This window comes from Pseudochaenichthys georgianus, chromosome 18 (assembly GCF_902827115.2).
Source record: "Pseudochaenichthys georgianus chromosome 18, fPseGeo1.2, whole genome shotgun sequence".
Lineage (NCBI taxonomy): Eukaryota > Metazoa > Chordata > Actinopteri > Perciformes > Channichthyidae > Pseudochaenichthys > Pseudochaenichthys georgianus.
The window spans coordinates 16,767,073-16,784,714 of record NC_047520.1 but is presented as its reverse complement, the minus strand read 5'-3'; positions in this window follow the sequence as shown (position 1 = coordinate 16,784,714).

The following is a 17,642-nucleotide window of genomic DNA, read 5'->3' as shown; positions in this document are numbered from 1 at the left end:
TTCCCTGGCAAGTTAAAATATAGCTTAATGGGACTCTGATACGTTGTCTCATTGAAAGTTAATCAACATTCATGAACAATTACTGTCAGCTGGCAGCTTGTTTCGTTTAGTGTATTTACTTATTTGGTTATAAGGGCAACAGTGGTCTTTTGGGACCTGAAGAAAATGTTTATAGTCAGCTTGTTGTGGTAGTTTTGATTGACAATATATAGAATGAATAATATAGAAATAGATAAAAAATGGAGGCACACATGTAGTTTTGACCATTAACTGTGTGGTATTGTTATGTCAATGCCTATTTGTATGGACCTCTATCAGGGAATCCATCATTCTGTATCATCGTGTTGAGCCAGGTAGCATCCCCAGAGGAGGAGAGTGAGGAGAGCAAAGAGCAGGAGGACATAGATTACTTTCCCCGCCCCGAGCCATCTATGTTACAGATGTTTTTAGAACAGCACCCACAACAACATACCAGAAGTCCAGTTGTGCAGACGGTATTCACCTGTAAAGATGGCACCAGCAGAAAGTGGCGTCATATTGCAAGGGACGTCATATGTTGTTTTGTTTTGTATGTCTGGCATTTGGGAAGAGGACTGACACTGGCACATTTATAACTGGAATGTCAGATTGGAGGCACGCACACCAGCGTACAGAGGAGCACGGAAAGAGCATTACACATTCAACCTGTGCTGAAGCTTTTTTCTTACGGTGCTCTAAAGCAGACATCGAAAGCATGTTTGCTGGCAGTCAGATGTCTGCTCATAGGGAACAAGTCCGAAAGAGACGTCAGGTTTTGGAGCGTGTGGTGAAAGTGCAAGCAGGTAGAGAATGAGGGAGCATATATGCTAGCTGACAACACCGTGGACCACGGTAACATTTTGGAGCTCATCCTTTTATTAGGAAAGTATGATATCTGCTTAAAAGAGCATCTGGATGATTGCGTAGAGAAGAGCAAGAAATTGCACCAATCCAGTGGAACAAAAGGTAGAGGGTCTCTCATCACCCTACTCTCCAAAACTACTGTTAACTCCATCATAGAAACTGTTAGTAGTCTAATCAAAGAAAGTATCTCCAGTGATGTCCAGAAGGCCGGAATGTCTTCTGTTCAGCTGGACACAACACAAGAACTTCTCAGGATCAGTGTTCAGTAATCTTAAAATATGTCAATGAGACTGTGCAAGAGAGGCTTGTGGCTTTAGTGAAGTGCCATGCATCCACCGGACAATACTTCATGCATCTGAAACTGGACAAGGGCATGTGTGTATAGGTAATGCAACAGATGGAGCATCCAATATGCAAGGCCGGTACAAAGGATTTTCTGCACTGATGACCTCCCAGTCACCCACTCATGTCCATGTGTGGTGCTATGCTCATGTTCTTAATCTTGTCCTGGCTGAAACTACCCAAAATGTCATCGAATGTGGAGCACTTTTCAACCTAATCAATGACATAGCAGTGTTTATCAGGGAGTCATATCAGAGGGTCGATCTGTGGGAGAAACGAGCCCAAGAAAAGATGTCGTCGACTCATCCTGTAGACTCATCTGGTCCTATCTCTATCGTGTTGTCATAGAAAGGGGAGGCAGGGCACTATAGGGCCCCCCCCTTAAATTAACTAGAAGTCATCATTTAAGGGGTTATTTTTTAAAACTTTTCTTACAGACATTACATTACATTGCATTTAGCTGAGGCTTTTATCCAAAGCGACTTACAATAAGTGCGTTCGACCAAGAAGACACAACCTTGAGGAAAACAGAATCATATAAGTACATCAGGTTTCATAGAGCCAAGCATGTCAAGTGCTACTCAACTGGCTTTAGATAAGCCAACCCTTTATTAGTATATAAGTGCTTTGTTAATAATTCTATCGCTCGAAGTGGAGTCGAAAGAGATGAGTTTTCAGTCTGGAAGATGTGTAAGCTTTCTGCTGTCCTGATTTCAATGGGGAGCTCATTCCACCATTTTCTTGTGCCCTCATTGGTCATGTTCGTGTGTGTTGGAGGAGTGGCTCTGTGAGGAAGTCTGAAGTTGGTGCATCATGGCATGTGGCTCATTAAAAAATAAGTACAGCTATTGTCTCCCTCTTGTATAACTGGTCGGCCCCACCTGCAGCAGGTAATCCAGGGTTGCCAACTCTCACGCATCTGGCGTGTGACACACGCTTTCACTCTCAATCTCACGCTCTCACGCTGCCCAAACTATTCTCAAGCCAAAAACAAGATGAACCGGTGATCGTCTTTTGTTGGTTATTTACAATGTTGAGTTGATCCGCTCCCTCCCCGCCTCCACCACCATCAGACCCCCCTATTAGTGCTCGGTCACTGTTCGCTTTGTGAGAGGGTTTGAAGGTCTAATTTCTAATGATTGATAGTTACACATACTTGTTGTATGTATTAGTTTAGTTTGCCCCTGGTACGTAAAAAGGATAATAATAGCGTTTTTTTAAATTATACTGAGTTATTCTTCTTGTCAATAACCGCTACTATTTGTTTGTTTTATGGATTTGGGCCGGTCTGGGTCTAAATGCCAGGGCCGATTTGCTGTCCCAGTCCAGCCCTGGGTGTAGAGCTATATTTGTTTAACCACCGGATTGGCAAAACAGGGGAGTGTGTGCACCAGTCTGCCTTGATCTATGTATTCATGTCCGTGACTCTCACAGTATCTGCTGCCCACAGCTGAGAAGGAAAACCTCCTTCACTTCATGACCTCTCTGCAGCGCCAGGAGGCAGCTGGAGGGTTAACTCCGCCTCTGAGAAGCCGAGCGAGCCGCGCAGTGCCTTTCACGCACCGCCTTCACTGTGTTTACCTTCAGAAATAATCATTAATAAGGCTAAAGAGCGACCGCAGGCTGATATGTTTTAACCACACACACCTATACACACACACGCGATTTAAACGCAGACTTTTGTTCCTCCATGTTTCGTTGTTATTGTTTCACTGAGCGAGCGGACCCGCGATTTTTTTTCAAACACTTTTTTGGTCCATCTGCGGCGGCTCTGATGATTCGAATCGGCTGTACCTTTAGTAATGAATATTACATGTTGAGAGGAAATCTTTCCACCAATAATTCCAATAAGTAATCCAAAATGTATTCACTTCAGGTTTACGAAAGTAACTGTAATCAGATTACTCGTTTTTCAAATGTAACGCGAGCTGAATACAGTTACTTGATTTTTGTATTCTGATTACGTAACGCCGTTACATGTATTCCGTTACAACCCAACCCTGTGCAGGCTGTATACTGATACACCTGGACACAGACCCGGCGGCAGACATACATCTCTGGGCGGGCATTTGATTTGCCCACCACGACACTTACATGGGGGGGGGGGGGGGGGAGGCGCTCGTGAATTGTTGAAAGAGAGGGGTTTTAGGTTGCCATAAGGCTGTTGATGGTCTTATGCAGGGGCGGCGGGTGCTGTAGGCTAGGGAAGGCTAAGCCTTCCCAAATATTTGTGTCACTGCATCCTGGTAAAATACAAATATAATGTAGGGAGAGTGGGGTAAGTAGTGCCAATTTTTACTTAAAGTGCCTTTAAAGCAAGGGGATTACAGTAATGCCTCCAACTAAAATATGTACATATAGTTTAGGATGTTGTGCATCCCTGGGAACAATCACTTCGGATCTTAAATAAACTGTTTGAGAAATATAGCTTTAGAAAAAAAAGTGGTTTTGTGGCACAACTTGCCCCCGGTGCGGGGTAAGTTGTGCCATTAGAGACAATACACTGGGGTAAATTGTGCCATTGATAATTGAAGTAAAACAGATCATCAGAAACTTTGCACTGATCTCGTCACCTTCAACATTCTCCACCAATCCAACATAGTTATAGGATTTGGATTTTTTACCTGCAAACTTCACAATGACAAAGTCACCAGCAGACAGATCCTTGTCACCATCATCATCATCATCATCACTCTGGACATCTGAACTCTCATAATGAGTGGTATCGCTAAGTGGAATCGGAAAGTCACTCTCTTCTGAGCTACTGGAGAGCACTTTCTTTTTGGGCTTGGTTGGTTTTGACCCTTTCAGAGCCCCCTTCTTATTTCCACTCCTTTTCTTCTTTTCAGCCCGTTCCTTTTCTCTGCTGTGTGTCTTCTCCAGGCCACCTTCTGCCTCATCATTGGTGGTGGAGCTTTCTTCTGAGCTACTGTACACAGCTGCTTTCTTCTTGTTTTGGTTTGATTTGCAGCTTTCAGAGCCCTTTTCTTCTCTCTTTCATTCTTTTTCTTTTCTTGTTCAGCCTTTTTATCTTCTTTTTCTTTGTGAACCTTCTCCAACTCCATCTTCTCAGGTGTGTCGGTCACGATTCTTGTTTTCACTTTCTTTCTTACAATTTTTTTTTTCTTTCTGTGGCTTTTGGCAAGGGAAGAATGACTTCTGGAGACACATAACCCAAGTGAGCAGAAGAACAAGATTTGTCACTTGATAAGTGCTCGGGATTTGTCAGAGTGGCAGGTGGCTCTCCTGGGTCTGGATCTGCTTCAAGGAAAGGACTCAAAGAACTCAAAAGCCAGTTCACGGCATTTCATGACACCTATGCCATGAAACATTGCTGCTAGTGTCTTAATATGGTCAGCCAGCTCTTTCTCCATGTTCTCATTGACGACTCGTTTGGCGACTGCTGTTCTTTCATAGCCTGGCTTTGTTACTTCTCCTATTTTTTTCTTATCCATATATCTTTTTATGGTCATCCTGCAGATCTTCATCTCCTTTCCAACCTGATGTATGGTCTTCCCCTGTTGCATCTCTTTCACTGCTCTTTCCACCTCCTCAAGAGGAGTTGAAACCCTGTCTGTCTTCCTTTTGTATTTGCGTGGCATGATGGATTTTGGTCTAAAATTAAGAATCTCACATAGTTTTAGTGATCAAATGTAAGAATACAATGTACAATAACAATAAAATACAATAAAGTAATATATAGTAAATAATCATAAGTTGGGTCTGGCACAACTTACCCCAGGCCCTTTGGCACAAATCACCCCATGCCCACCATTTTGAAAAAAATACATCCCCCAGCTGTTTTGAGCTAGCATCATGCTAACTGTATAGACTCATGGTGTAGCTTACTAAAGCACTAAAACATGTGTGAACTGTTTTCAAAGTTGTCTAAATTGTTCAAACACAGCAATCAAAAAACCTTGATCATAGACATTTTACTTTGGAGGGCAAAAAATTGTTTTTTTAACTTAAATGTGCTTACTTCTCAAGCCATGTGTCTCCCTTCTTTGCAGGATGATTGAAATGGATGCCTCTTCAAAAATATGTGGTCACATGACCAACTTCTTCTATGGTTTTCTAGATAACAGGGGTGGCACTAATTGCCCCTTGGCACAAATTACCCCACTCTCCCCCTATAATGTTTGTGTCTTTGACATTAGCACTGCTATGCAGCCACCTGTGCCCTGTACTACGAAGCCATGTTCAAACCCTGGATATGTTTGAGTTATCTAAACTAGACGAGATCTCGACGCTGGTTAATATCAACTCGGTAAATCAAGCCAGGGCTTCTCTCACCAGCTGAGAGTGCGTTCACGTGAAAGGGGTGGGGTTAGCAACATTTGACCAATCACAAACAGGGACAAGTGTACTGACAGCGCAGCGTCATACTTCATTAATGAAACTTCATTAAACTAATATTAGACAAATATGAACTTTAAAGTTCATATTTGTCTAATATTAGTCATCCATGACTTAAACATAATAATCCAGGATACAACCCACCTGCAAGGTGAATACAGAACAACTGGTTAAAAAAATAAATAAACTACCGAGTGTTTGAAAACGTAACCGTTTTAAGATGCGCACCATCTCTCCCGGCTTCATCACCATGCCTACCACAATCATCCAAACCAAAACAATCTGCAAACTGATATCTGCTGGGTCCAGGCTCAAGGGCGTATGGCACTCTCAACTCTTTCCAGGACATGCCAGGGCCCTGCCTGCCAGTAGCTTTGCCGATATCTGTGTTGATAGGTAATAGATTAAGAGCGGTAAATCATCTTAGATACAGGAAGCGCTCAAACGTTTGTGTGAGTTTATCTAATTTAGCAGTGATTCCATGTCAGCCACAGCTTGTTACAAAAAAAAATGACTGATAGTGTGTTTAACAAACTTAAACTAGCTTTATTAAATGTCAGGTCTTTGGCAGGAAAAACATTTGTAATGAATGATTTTATCACTGAGCACAATCTTGATTTTATGTTTTTAACAGAAACTTGGATTGAACAAAATAACAGTGCAGCTGTTCTTATCGAATCAACCCCTCCCAACTTTAGTTTTATGAGTCAGGAAAGAATGCATAAGAAAGGGGGTGGAGTTGCTATTCTGTTCAATGATTCCCTTCAATGCAGGAAGACATCGTATGGAAACTTTGATTCTTTTGAATATGTGGCCCTTCAGCTGAAATGCTTCTCTCGAGCTCTGTTCCTAAATATCTATAGGCCACCCAAATACTGTGCAAGCTTTTTTGATGACTTTACTGAACTGCTGTCTATAGTGTGTATTGACTTTGACCGTCTAGTAGGGCTGTGCATCTTCACTGGTCTCACGATTCGATTCGATTACGATTATCCTGTCAACGATTCGATTCGGTTCGATATCCCGGTGCATCACGGTGCATCACGATTCATACCAATGCGTTGCATCCTCAATTTTCTATATTACTGCACATGGCTTATTTTTCATCAATGCATACATGCAGTAAATACATATGAACTCTCTTTTTATTAATTAGAAAGTGCTTCAGAAATCAATTACATAAATGTCTTGACATTAATTTATAAACCAAAATAAATGAATTGTATAGGTCTAGCCTCCGTGTGTGAAGTTGTTCCATTCTCAATGTCCTGAATGTGGCATCACACACAGGACTTGAGTCTGAACACAGCAGACAACAGGAGTATTTACAACAGCATATACAAACAAAAATACTGCATGTGGGTGCACACTTACATTCTCTGTTTTACTGTTACATAAATCCCATGAATGTATGAGATTAAATTAGCTTCATTCAGGGCTGGACTGGGACAGCAAATCGGCCCTGGCATTTAGACCCAGACCGGCCCAAATCCATAAAACAAACAAATAGTAGCGGTTATTGACAAGAAGAATAACTCAGTATAATTTAAAAAAACGCTATTATTATCCTTTTTACGTACCAGGGGCAAACTAAACTAATACATACAACAAGTATGTGTAACTATCAATCATTAGAAATTAGACCTTCAAACCCTCTCACAAAGCGAACAGTGACCGAGCACTAATAGGGGGGTCTGATGGTGGTGGAGGCGGGGAGGGAGCGGATCAACTCAACATTGTAAATAACCAACAAAAGACGATCACCGGTTCATCTTGTTTTTGGCTTGAGAATAGTTTGGGCAGCGTGAGAGCGTGAGATTGAGAGTGAAAGCGTGTGTCACACGCCAGATGCGTGAGAGTTGGCAACCCTGGATTACCTGCTGCAGGTGGGGCCGACCAGTTATACAAGAGGGAGACAATAGCTGTACTTATTTTTTAATGAGCCACATGCCATGATGCACCAACTTCAGACTTCCTCACAGAGCCACTCCTCCAACACACACGAACATGACCAATGAGGGCACAAGAAAATGGTGGAATGAGCTCCCCATTGAAATCAGGACAGCAGAAAGCTTACACATCTTCCAGACTGAAAACTCATCTCTTTCGACTCCACTTCGAGCGATAGAATTATTAACAAAGCACTTATATACTAATAAAGGGTTGGCTTATCTAAAGCCAGTTGAGTAGCACTTGACATGCTTGGCTCTATGAAACCTGATGTACTTATATGATTCTGTTTTCCTCAAGGTTGTGTCTTCTTGGTCGAACGCACTTATTGTAAGTCGCTTTGGATAAAAGCCTCAGCTAAATGCAATGTAATGTAATGTCTGTAAGAAAAGTTTTAAAAAATAACCCCTTAAATGATGACTTCTAGTTAATTTAAGGGGGGGGCCCTATAGTGCCCTGCCTCCCCTTTCTATGACAACACGATAGAGATAGGACCAGATGAGTCTACAGGATGAGTCGACGACATCTTTTCTTGGGCTCGTTTCTCCCACAGATCGACCCTCTGATATGACTCCCTGATAAACACTGCTATGTCATTGATTAGGTTGAAAAGTGCTCCACATTCGATGACATTTTGGGTAGTTTCAGCCAGGACAAGATTAAGAACATGAGCATAGCACCACACATGGACATGAGTGGGTGACTGGGAGGTCATCAGTGCAGAAAATCCTTTGTACCGGCCTTGCATATTGGATGCTCCATCTGTTGCATTACCTATACACACATGCCCTTGTCCAGTTTCAGATGCATGAAGTATTGTCCGGTGGATGCATGGCACTTCACTAAAGCCACAAGCCTCTCTTGCACAGTCTCATTGACATATTTTAAGATTACTGAACACTGATCCTGAGAAGTTCTTGTGTTGTGTCCAGCTGAACAGAAGACATTCCGGCCTTCTGGACATCACTGGAGATACTTTCTTTGATTAGACTACTAACAGTTTCTATGATGGAGTTAACAGTAGTTTTGGAGAGTAGGGTGATGAGAGACCCTCTACCTTTTGTTCCACTGGATTGGTGCAATTTCTTGCTCTTCTCTACGCAATCATCCAGATGCTCTTTTAAGCAGATATCATACTTTCCTAATAAAAGGATGAGCTCCAAAATGTTACCGTGGTCCACGGTGTTGTCAGCTAGCATATATGCTCCCTCATTCTCTACCTGCTTGCACTTTCACCACACGCTCCAAAACCTGACGTCTCTTTCGGACTTGTTCCCTATGAGCAGACATCTGACTGCCAGCAAACATGCTTTCGATGTCTGCTTTAGAGCACCGTAAGAAAAAAGCTTCAGCACAGGTTGAATGTGTAATGCTCTTTCCGTGCTCCTCTGTACGCTGGTGTGCGTGCCTCCAATCTGACATTCCAGTTATAAATGTGCCAGTGTCAGTCCTCTTCCCAAATGCCAGACATACAAAACAAAACAACATATGACGTCCCTTGCAATATGACGCCACTTTCTGCTGGTGCCATCTTTACAGGTGAATACCGTCTGCACAACTGGACTTCTGGTATGTTGTTGTGGGTGCTGTTCTAAAAACATCTGTAACATAGATGGCTCGGGGCGGGGAAAGTAATCTATGTCCTCCTGCTCTTTGCTCTCCTCACTCTCCTCCTCTGGGGATGCTACCTGGCTCAACACGATGATACAGAATGATGGATTCCCTGATAGAGGTCCATACAAATAGGCATTGACATAACAATACCACACAGTTAATGGTCAAAACTACATGTGTGCCTCCATTTTTTATCTATTTCTATATTATTCATTCTATATATTGTCAATCAAAACTACCACAACAAGCTGACTATAAACATTTTCTTCAGGTCCCAAAAGACCACTGTTGCCCTTATAACCAAATAAGTAAATACACTAAACGAAACAAGCTGCCAGCTGACAGTAATTGTTCATGAATGTTGATTAACTTTCAATGAGACAACGTATCAGAGTCCCATTAAGCTATATTTTAACTTGCCAGGGAAGACCTAAAAAAGCCAGCTTACTAGCTTGTAGGCTAACGAATGTTTCTCTTATAATATTTGTCTTATTAGTGCTTCATCAAGGGGATATTAATGGGTTCCAGAACTACAGAGTATCATAACCTTAATAATAATCTTTTCCTAATTTTCTTAGCTTCTGCTTACCGCCAGTTCTCCTCGCTCTCCCCACTCGCGCTGATCTCTCTCCCTCTCATCATCTTCCTCACCACCAATATCGGCCACGGGTTAGAAGAAGATGGACCTGCACCTGTACTAAACATGTCGGTTATTTTGACACAAGCGGCAGCATCAGCACGAAGGGCCTGCTTTTTTCTTGCCCGCAATTGTTCTGCTCTCCCTTTTCGCTTGGCCTTCGCCTTCGCCATTTCTAACTCGAACTTTTTTTTTTCTCGAAAAAAAGGCAGTTTGGCTTCAACGGCCGGCTCACCTCCTGGGGGCGTGATTTAATGATGCACACCGAGCAGCCCAAAGGGGGAGGTGATTAAAGATTTGATTGGGCCGGCCCAGTGTCAATTACTAAAAACATTTAAACAGAGGGCCAATATACCCGTCTTATGGGCCGGGACTTCAGGAAGAAAAAAAAAAAATGACGTGTCGGCCCAAAAGGCACGTCGGCCCACCGGGAAAATGCCCGGTATGCCAGATGGCCAGTCCACCCCTGGCTTCATTATATCTCAGTGATTAAGTGAATAACAACGTTTCTATCGGGTCACTATCAGCCTGTCACTCATTATTTTCAGGGAGGGGGCGGGGCTTGGAGTAACGGAGAGGAGACGGTGATCGCGGAAGCTTTTTTCCTCCTGCCTTCACAAACTTTACACACGTATATATCGTCTGCAAATTGCTAGAGGACATTCATACTTTGCAATCCAAGACTTAATTAAATCCACCAAAAACCTGACATGATTGTAACGCGATTATTTTTGAAAAACATAAATCCCTCCCTGTGTCTCTGAGCCGCAGCGACATGCACGGAGTGATTCAGAGCGGGTCCTGCTGTTGTCGGTTCTGGACTGGTGTTCTTGTGTTGGTGGATAAAGCAGACTGCTCAGTGTTGCTGTGCCGCTGTCACGTATGTTCCCTGATCTCTGCGTCACCGACCGATTTGATATTAAAGTGACAGAAAAAACGTTATAGTAAAGCCGCGGCCGGAAAATCAGGAAGCAACGTTACTACTCTATAACCGATTATCTTCCGTCACTGCATCGAGACCGAATCGTCCACGTCCGCATCGCAATGCATCGTAGAAACGATTATTTTCAACACCCCTACCGTCTAGTCATTGTTGGTGATTTTAACATCCATGTTGACAACCCCAGGACAGAGGGGCTAAAGAACTGTTTTGTGTTCTTGATAGCTATGGACTGACTCAGCATGTGACGGAGCCCACGCACAATAAGGGGCACACTCTGGACTTAATTATCTCAAAGGGTCTGAATATCTCTAAGGTTGTGGTGACTGATGTTGCGCTCTCTGACCATTCCTGTGTTTTCTTTGAGAGCTCTATTTCTGTTCACACAAGTGTTCAAAAAGAGGTAACCACAAAGCGATATTTAAATGAAAATACTAGGGAAATGTTTACTCAGAATTTTTCTTCCACACTTGCCCCTGCTAACATCTCAGTAGATGAGCTAGTAGATCATTTTAATTCAAAAATTAAAAATGTTATAGATGCCATTGCTCCAATTAAGGTAAAGGAAGTGACTGGGAAGAAAATATCTCCATGGAGAAAGGCCATGACCGTTAAAACAGAAAAAAGAGAATGTCGAAAAGCTGAACGCAGGTGGCGAAAAACAAATCTCCAGGTTCACTTTGAAATTTATAAAGAGAGACTTGGCCTTTATAATTTGGAATTGAAAAACGCACGACAATCATTCTTCTCTGACATCATTACCAAAAACAAAAACAACGCACGTGCCTTGTTTGCTACCGTCGACAGACTAACTAACCCCCCAGTGTCAGTAGCCTCTGAATTTCTAACCACCAGGGCGTGCACTGATTTTGCCTCCTTTTTCACTGACAAAATTCAGAAAATCAGACAAGCAGTCAGTGCCTCTGCATCAGGAACAGCAAATGTGCTGTCTCTGTGTCCACTTAACATCAATTCAGACATCATGACACAATTCCATCAGATTAATGATAAAAACCTAGAGGACATTATACAACTTCTGAAGTCCTCCTCCTGCTGCCTTGATATTATTCCAACAGGATTTTTCAAAGATGTTTTGCCTTGCATGGCCTCAGAACTACTTCATATAGTAAACAAATCTCTTCACTCAGGTATTTTTCCACAGGCCCTGAAAACTGCAGTCATTAAACCGCTCTTAAAAAAGAATAATCTAGATGCTTCAGTAATGAACAATTACAGGCCCATATCAAACCTGCCATTTCTAGGTAAGATCATTGAAAAAGTTGTTTTTCAACAGTTGAGTAATTTCTTGCATTTAAATGGTTGTTTCGATGTGTTCCAGTCAGGCTTTCGTCCAAACCACAGCACTGAGACTGCTCTTGTAAAGGTCTTTAACGACATCCACTTAAACACAGACAGTGGCAGAACTTCAGTGTTAGTATTATTAGATCTCAGTGCTGCGTTTGACACTGTTGACCACAGCATATTACTAGACCGACTGGAAAACTGGGTGGGACTTTCGGAAACAGTTCTAAATTGGTTTAAATCCTACTTAAAGGATAGAAACAACTTTGTTTCTATAGGTAAATACACATCTGAGTTGACAAATATGACATGTGGGGTTCCTCAAGGCTCCATCTTGGGGCCTCTTCTCTTTAACATCTACATGCTACCACTGGCTCAGATAATGAAGAACAACAAAATAAGTTACCATAGCTATGCAGATGACACACAAATTTACGTAACAATTTCACCAGGAGACTATGCTCCAATTCAAACACTGAGTAAGTGCATTGAACAAATCAATGACTGGATGTGTCAGAACTTTCTCCAATTAAACAAAGATAAAACTGAGGTAATGGTCTTTGGAGCCAAGGCAGAACGTTTAAAAGTTAGCGCTGAGCTTCAGTGTGCAATGTTCAAACCAACAGATAAAGCAAGGAATCTAGGTGTAGTCATGGACTCTGACCTGAGTTTCAACAGTCACATTAAAACAGTTACTAAATCAGCCTACTATCACCTAAAGAATATATCTAGGATTAAAAGACTAATGTCACAGCAGGATTTGGAAAAACTTGTCCATGCCTTTATCTTCAGTAGACTCGACTACTGCAATGGTGTCTTCACAGGTCTCACTAAAATATCTATTAGAAAGCTGCTGCTGATTCAGATGTCATGCGAGCAAAATATGGTGAAGAAAGTCTGTCTAAATTAAATCACATTTTAGACTGCACTGTAACTTTTATCCATGTATTTTTCCTTAATGTTTATTTTATTAGCACTGTAACCTTTATCCACGTACTTTTTCTTGTAATGTTTAATTAAACTATTCATATTTTAGACTGCACTGTAACTTTTATCCATGTATTTTTCCTTAATGTTTATTTTATTAGCTTTTCTTTTTTAATGCTTAATGTCTTTCATTTCTTTTTTGTAAAGCACTTTGAATTACCCTGCGTCGAAAAGTGCTATATAAATAAACTTGCCTTGCCTTGCCTTGCCTTGCCTTGCCTTGCCTTATGATATCACTGCCCCATCTAAGACACGAGTGGATCTGACTTTAATTACATTTGAGTTGAGTGTTTCGTCAACCTAATGTGTTGCTTAAAATAATACTTCTGCATATGTGACACTGTGAGTGTTACACGGCCAGATACGGCTCAACTGACTCAGATAAGGAGATAATATAGGCTATGATATTATATGATCGATGATCTGATTGAATGTGATATGAATGATAAGTGCGACACGTCGGCGTCTTCTCTGCATACAGCAGTTTAAACTGTATTTCCTTTATCCTGTAATATGACTTGATAGATTTAAACTCCGCACACTGAGCTCTGATTTTTCAGCAGGCGGTGCTTTCACTGAGTTGATCTCTTTTCTATAGACGTGGAGGCGGGCAGCGTCAGGTAAAAAAAAGTGATTTAGCCTTCCCAAACCTGAGCCTCACGCGCCGCCTATGGTCTTATATATCCATCGGTTGGTTTTGTGGCACATTTGTAACGCTGTGCCAACTTGGGCAAGCACGCAGGCAAACTTGAGCGCACACAGGGTGGAGAGGTGGAGTGAGGTTGAGCGAAGGAGAGAAAGGGAGAGAGAGAGAGATTGAGCGAGGCAGAGAGCCTTTGCAGCGGTCGACTTGCGCACAGAGCAGTAGTTTGTGAGAGAGCCGGCTTGAGAGTACATTTCTCTTCAAAATATAATTGATTGCCAGCTGACTTGCTTGCTCGTTGGTAACGTATGCCTAACTGATTTCTTCTAATGTGCCTGCATCTGGCGCTGAGTTGCCATATTCCTTTCGTGAACCACGAGCAAGAGTAAACTAACTGACAGGCTGCTGTGCCGCATCTCACTCAAAAACCCACACGACTCAACCCAGCGAAAAACCAGTCTTGCGCGCAGCCTTTCATTCCGAATTTCCTAGCAAAATAAAAAAATGATATTTAACTAATACAAAAATAAATATTAGGACACAGCCCTACAAATAACAACAATACACATAATAATAAAACAATACAAATGTGGTATTCAGCCCTGATTAAAACAGCGGGCCCAAATCCTGGATGGGCGGGCCCGGTGTTATGCCGTAGGTTGAAGCCTTGCCGTGGATTGAAGCCCTGTTCGCGGGGACGCGCAAACGTGACGTCATCGCCTGTATTGAGCGTTCGCCGTTTTTTCACCCTTTTCAAAGCTTTTTTCTCTCTTTTGAATGATATATCAGATTAAACAGCAAACGGCTGAATAAATAATGTGCATACAATTGCGAGGAGGCTCGTTTTAAGGACACGTTTTTCAGATCTGTCACAATCTTCGTATTGGAATAAACTTCCGTTTTTGAGTGTATAGTTCCACTCTGTTATATTCCTCCTTCCTACAGAACAGACAATGACAGGATAATATGTGATTTGTCAATAGTTCTATTTCTTAACACCTTCTCTGTTGTTTAAGTGTCTGATAACCACGAATAGTAAGCAATGATATAACAGTAATGATATCACATGATCATGTCAGACACTGTGTTATTTTCAATCAAGCCTAAAAGATAATGTGTTCAAACTGGCTTCACTCACTTGAATTGCTCCTTTGAATATCATTTTTATATATCCCTACTCAACATAGTGACATGTTTGTATTGTAATGCCACTCATATTTTGTTTTAATTGTATTTTAAGGTGACATTGAATGCTTTGAAAGGTGACCTAAAATAAAGTGTATTATTGATCTTATATCTGTGCCTCTATTACATTACATTTCATTTTCTATCACACTATTAATGTTCCTTATTTTAGACTAGGTTAATCCTGGTGTCAATAGGGAAGATCTGCACTGTTCTCTACATAACATGTTCAGAGCAGGTATTTCTCCTGCCGGATTTGGAACCCCCCCCTATATCTTTGTCCAGGATAGTCACAGTCCCTCAGGTTGTGCTCACAAAAGCATTTCACTCTGGGCCCTGCAGGTGAAAAACTAAAGAGGGGCTTCCATATCCGGCAGTGCCGTTGTTAGAGCTGCCGGATTTTGAAGCGCACCCTGTAATTTTGGCCAGGATATTCAGCCGTTTGCTGTTTAATCTGATATATCATTCAAAAGAGAGAAAAAAGCTTTGAAAAGGGTGCAAAAACGGCGAACGCTCAATACAGGCGATGACGTCACGTTTGCGCGTCCCCGTGAACAGGGCTTCAAGGCTTCAACCTACGGCATAACACTGGGCCCATGGGGCCCGCCCATGACGCCGGGTCTGCCTGGACATTTGTAAATCACAATTTAAGATTACCTAATCCTTCACAAACGCTTTTTTGTTGAAATAAATCAACCCTTATGACAAAACATTTAAAAATATATTTAAAATAATTATTTAGATTTGTGTTCCCTTATTAGACTGGTAGGCTATATACTTTTTTAATGGTAATGTTCATATAATAGGTACATATACACATTTTTAAGTGTAAGCATCGGCGGAGTTTGACGTTTGCACTTGAGGGTGGGGGGGGGGGGGGGCAAACCTTTTTTTACTGACGTCAGTACACAGTCCCAACCGCTGGTCCCAACTATTGCGTGGGGTGCTACGGATACAGTAGCAATAAAGCCAGTTCACTGCACTGAGTATGACTTTTCCACATACGAACACAACTCGTCCCGTCATGCACGCCGTGCACGCCGTACACACACACACACACACACACACACACACACACACACACACACACACACACACACACACACACACACACACACACACACACACACACACACACACACACACACACACACACACACACACACACACACACACACACTCATAGGAAGGGGTGGTCTCTCCCCCCAACAACAGTGCATTACATAACTGTGCACATCTTATACTTATTTGATAACTACTATATCCCTTGGTTAATTGAACACGCTACAATATATTTAACCAGTGTCCTACTCTACCTTATTAAAATATTGATATACGAAATATTTGTATTGGAACAGTTTTAGACGTAGTAATGCTGTAACATATTTCAGCCACTAGGGGGCCCCCCGCAAAATCCGCCTATGAGTGTAAGTATACCTACTTTTTATAGTTCAGATGTAAAAAGAAAAATATTGTACTTTTTACTTGATAACAAATGTTTGAAAGAATAAGATTAGTTGATTGGAAAAAAAGCACTGTTGAGACTTACAAATAAAAAAAATATAAAATGAGGACCATCTCAACCAGCTACATTTACAAAAAAAAGGCACCAGTGATAATAATCCAATAACACATTACATATAGTACTTATATGTTAGCATATAGATTTTGCAATACTTGCTTACGTTTCATCTATACTGTTTTAAATGTGCTTTACACAGTTGGGTTTACATAAATATATGTTCTACCAATAAAGGCACGTCTTTTGTTTGATGTATTTGATAGACTGTGTTTATTTGGCTCCAACAGTACAGTCATATGAAATGTCACCTTGAAATATAGCAGTGTGTGAACACAATGGTCTTTAAAGAAATTTCAATCAAACGGATACAAAATGAGACGACAGAACATAAACTGAAAATATTACCACAACCAAAGAAAATGCAGTTTTAACTCAAAGCCACAACATGGATTTTGCCTAAATACCATTAAACATGTTTACTCTTGCATTGCTGCATTTTATTTTTTGGAGAGTATAGTATTTCAGTAAGGCTATGGTGTATTTGAGGGTATAGATCTGTTAGGGTTTTTGACAAGAGTCTTTTTCAATACACCGGCACTTTAAATCCGATGACTTGTATGGAAATACATGTTTGAAATATTTTGGGTCTTCTGCAAATGGCATAATAAACTAAATTTGAATATATAACAAAAAAACACAACAATCAATCAATCAAACAAAAACAAAACTGTTAAAAAAATCAATTATAAAATTAGCTGCACATGCTAAACATACAGCAACTTGTGAAGTGAAATACTGTAACAGATGGAAATTAAAACACATAAAAAAAACTAAATATAAAGTCATGGAAATAACATTTAGAAATATGGGAGACAGCTTTTTTTGAGGATGCATTGAAACCAATCAAATGTAATGAAAGGTCCATGTTTCATTTGTTTCTTCGTCCTCTGGTAAATAAACATTTTCTTCCATAGTGGTATACAGGGTAGCATGACTGCACAAATGGAGCTTTTGAAACCACAGCGATGTGATGTTTCAGCTGCATTTGACGCTACGCACATTAACCAAAGTATAAATTGCACTTCTTGTCAATTGAGCACACATTTAACGGTACATTAATAATCCACTATACATATATCAAACTACATTCAATGCAAAGAGAGAGATAGAGAGAAAAGAAGCGTGAGAAAAGCGGTGATATTTTTTACTTCATCTGGTGCATTTCGTTGTCACGTTTTGACACAAAATAAAAGCAGATTGTAAGGCCGTATAGCTGAAG